This window comes from Capsicum annuum, chromosome 5, assembly GCF_002878395.1.
Source record: "Capsicum annuum cultivar UCD-10X-F1 chromosome 5, UCD10Xv1.1, whole genome shotgun sequence".
Lineage (NCBI taxonomy): Eukaryota > Viridiplantae > Streptophyta > Magnoliopsida > Solanales > Solanaceae > Capsicum > Capsicum annuum.
The window spans coordinates 11,857,522-11,862,497 of NC_061115.1; positions in this window are offsets into that span (position 1 = coordinate 11,857,522).

Here is a 4,976-nt window from a genome sequence, read left to right on the forward strand (position 1 = left end):
ACGAAATCTCTACTACATATGACATCAACAAGCTGTCTGAATATGGGACAAGGCCTCCAATGGACCTAAATCAAAATAAATAACAAGTGACTGAAAAGAAAGAGGCCTTCCGGAATAGAGAAGGCTCACCAACTGCACACTTCACTTCTGTCTGAATAATACTATAGCTTAAAAGAACCTCTAGACTGAGCCTCAGATCCTGAAATATAGGGGGTCAATACAATTGTACTGGTAGACAAAGCAATCCAAAATAATGAATTTTATACATATATAACATAGGTGAGAGCAAGTCATAAAATATTATGCATGAAATAGTTCAAAATACATGGGCCATCTCGAATGCTCTTAAAACAATCTTGTAAATACAACTCTATTCTTTGTATTACTTCTGAGTTAGGTGGTATACCCTACAACTCTGAAATTCCACGGGCAATATGGAATCTGCCCTTGACTCAGCAGCCAAGCCCCTAACTCAAGTTTGCCACAAGAGTTTGAGTCTCTGTCTCTGATACGTCACAGGGCACTAGGCCAGCGTGTGATCCCTTTTGGGGACATAATGAAACATGTATTGACAAAATACGATTTTGGGCTAGGAGTTATTTGAACTCAAGCTTCTTTGGGTAACCACCTAACCCTCTATAAGCCCATTTTTAGCTCTTTAAGACATATGTTCTCTGAAATCAAGTCTGAAACTCTTACTCTGTTATGGCATTCATTTATATGGTATTGTCATACCATTTACTTGCAATTCAAAGCTCTAAGCCATAAAATATCATATTATAATCTCTTCTTTCAAAACATAAAGTTTGGGCCACCATACTTCAAACAATTCAAGAAGATTCATACTTCAAAACATTTGTCAAATTATGCAAAGAATCTCTCTTTTCAACATTTCAACAAATATGTGGTGGTCATGTATTTTTGACAAACCATGCAATTCTTTCATTATATATTTTCAACATTTATCAATATGTGAAACCCTCTCTCTTCAATTCAAAATCATAATCAAATCATAAACAATAATCAAGACATTTGTATCACGCTTCTCTAAATGCATTCAAAGTAATCCATATCATATGAAAAGAATGGGAAATCATAGCAAGAGAGGGATTTTATATGTTCATACTCTTAATTAAATATTCAAACCCAATTTCATACATACATATATACGAGTACAAATAAATTGGGGGAAAAGGCCGCAAGATCAAAACTTTATCATCAATAAGGTTTCATAATACATAACTGTAATTGTAAATCCAAAACCCCTTTGTAAGCTCATAATTTCTAAACATTTATTCATCATTAAATCAATTTCACCATGCCCATTTAGTTTTAGAAAAACCCCAGGTACCTTAGATTTGTAGTTAGAAGAATGAAAATCCGAATCTTAATCAGTTTCTTAGAAGTCTTGAACTTAAAGGTTTGAATTCTTGATCTTTGCGGAAGGAAAAGTTGAATCTTGTTCTTGGAGAGGTGGTTAGGGTTTTCAATCTTTTGAGAGAAAAATTAAATAAAGATTCAATTGATGCTTTTGGGGCTGGAATTTTATGTTATGGATGTATTAGGGTGAAGGAAAGGACCCTTTTTCCCTTAAAAACACGAAAACAGAACCTGGGAAATAGCTGGGGGCGATGGAGCGCGCGTCGCGGGCATATCGCCTCAGCTTACTGCCTCTTTACGAAAATGGCTGTAACTTTTCGTTCAGATATCGGATTTTGACAAAATTTATATCATTGGAAAGAGGACTCAAAGACCTTTCATTTGATATATAGGCCCTCTAATTCGCTATATCCAAAAAGTTATGGTCAATTGAACTTGACTCAAGTTTTGACGCTCACTAAAATTCAATTGATAGAAAAACTTTCAACTCGTCCTTGCGTTAGGGGACCTCTATGATCTCAATTCATACTCAACCAGATTCCCACACTACATAATTGATTAACACACTAAATTTGAATAAGATTTATTGGCTTTTGAAACCTTTACGCGTAGGAATGACGGTTTACATTCTAGCCCGAAAATGCGGGGCGTTACAGTTACAAACAACAAGTCCTCCTGGGTGCGGAGTCACCTTTGTTAAGAAACGTTTTAACTCTGATGTGGACTTTCAAGCGTTAATCCAGATTAAGTCCGGGTGGAAAACAAAAAAAAACAATTGTACGGGTCTTATTGCCTTCTTAAATAAATAAAAAAAAACTTATTACCTTCTTAAATTATTTTAAGGGACTTTCAAATGCGAATGCAGATTAAGTTGGACTTTAATGTGTACCAGACATCGGATAATAAAAAAAAAAAAAAACTATCTTCACGGGTCGTATTATCTTCTTAAATTAGTTTAAAATATAATAAATACACTATTTCATTCTGTGGTGGTATAGACAGTATGCTCTTCTTACTCTCTTGAAATCAAGCGAAAGATGAAAAATATAGAAAATCTTTGACTAATATTTGATACATACTTTTCTTAATTAGACATTTACAATAATTCAAGGTAATAGAATCTCATATAGATAAAGTGCATCCCAAAACTTTGATTATAATTCAAGGAATTGGTATGCATATTCCCATTGTATTTTGATAATCTCAGTATTTGTATATAAAGAACTTCTCAACTAATAACGTTTATCATAAAGTCACTCACCGTTAATGTTTATAACTTAAAAATCACTCTATTAATAATTATAACTTTATAAAGTTATTAAACTTTCATTTTAAAGATAAGCATTCAGTATTCTCGAACTATGATCAAAGTTGCTATGACACACTTCAACTTCACAGGGATAATCCCCCCTCCCCCAACTCAATATCTAGAGTGTTTTTGTCACCCTTTTGTGCTAATATGGCACCTTTATTACATAAAATGGGACTCACGTCAAAGGTATTGCGTCGATTAAAAAGGTTGACAATAGGTGCCACGTCAACTAAAAAGGTTGACAAAAATATGTTAAAATTTAGCTCAGGAGGAATAGGACCTCCGTGAGGTTGGAGTATGTCGTAGAAAATTTGGTAATAGTTCAAGGGATAATAGATGTTTTTCTCTTCAAAGTTCCCTATAACATCAAATTTAGTAAGTGACCCGCTAATTAACAATATAGAGTTTAGAACTTATTTTTGAAAGTAAATATGTAAAAGAAAAGACAAATAATTGTTTTTAAAAAGCTTTCTCCAGTGTTCAAAATATAATATGAATAAGCGATAACAACATTTTTGGTCCTTAAATTAGAGGTATATTTTGACTTTAATCTTTCTCATCCAATAAAATATAATTGACCTAGTCTTTTTATGTAAGATATATTGTATTTGAAGTTTTCAACTACTTTACTGTCAAATATAAGATGACAGTACAAGATTACCATGATAAATGAATAATAAATGGTGACGCCACAAATAAATTGTAAATTTGTGAATATAATTAAAATAAGAGTTGCACAAGACATCACCAATTCTTCATTATTTTTCTTCCATTCTGTCGCATAAGGAAAAGAATATCAATGATTGATTTGACATTAAAAACATTAATCCCAAAAAGATGAATGTTTCGGTGTTCTAATAACTGCAGATAAAACAAAAACTTGATGTGTGAAAACCATTGATTACGCATAAGTAAAAAAAGTTAAAAAGGCATGTTTCAATAAATTGAAATTTAAATATGCTTAATTAAATATCACAAGCACGACAATTAGAATGTACAAATAATTGAAAGATAAAAATACTACTAAAATTAGATTTAAAAAAATATTATAGTCAACAAGCCTCAAAGATTGATAAATAGATGAGCACTATATACAAACAACTTAGTAAGTGAAGAAATGGAGGACATATAGATAACCTATCAATATTTCATTGTCACTTAGATTTATCCAAGACACAACCCAATACCAATATGTTAATTGCTAATTAATCTGCTATCGAACCAATTGATGTTATCTTATCAGATTAGTACATTTCAAAAGCAATAACCAATAAGCTGAATTGATACGCAGAAAAAATCTTTTAATCTTTTAATCTTAAATATGTCATGTGAAAAGTTGAAATTAAAGAGCTCCCAAAAAAGGAAAAAGACATTCTCTGAAACAAACTGAAAAAAATATGACAAAAAAATTGAAATTGATAAATAATTTAAAATTTTAGAAATATTTAGAAATTGTTAAACTGTCTTTAACTAATATAATGTAACAAAAACAAATAAAAATTACGAGTGGCTAAAAATAGAAAAAAATTATAAATGTAAATGTCAATATAAGACCGGGCCATATGTCATGTATAAATCTATGGTTTGCATTAGGGGGGTGAAGGATATATATGATAGAGCCAAGATTTGGGTAGGAGCAACGGTAAGATTCAAAAGACTTTCTGGTCAAAATTTAGGGTTGTATCACTGATCACTTCTTAGCCCATTTTTATTTGTCTGGGTAGTGGATAAATTGATGCGCCACAAAGTGAGGTCCTATGGTGTATGTTATTTATAGATTACATAGTATTGATTGATGAGGCTCACAGTGGAGTTAATACTATAGGCTGGTGGTTTTGGAGACAAATTCTGAAATGGACAACATAAAATATTTAGAGTGCAAGTTCAATAATGTCCCACATGAGTTAGGAATGGAAGTGATGTTTGATATACAAGCAATCCTCAGGAGTAAGTTTAAAATATATTGGGTCTTAAATCCAAGAAAATGAAGATGGAAGTTTGATGCAGGACATCGTATTGGTGCAAGTTTGATGAAATGGAGGTTCACTTTTGGTAATAAAAAGGGGGGAAAGGCTCAAATATGTCATCGAACTATCAGAAATGAATGTCATTCGTTATAAATGACTTATTTATGCCATTCTTTAAAAGTTTGGCTCGTTTATGTCATCGCCGTTACAAAACAGGTTCATCCATGCCATTATTTGTTAAGGGTGATTTTTAAAAAACAGTTTTGTCATGTGTCGTCTTACTAGAAGTCTACATCATTAATTAAAACAAAGAGAAA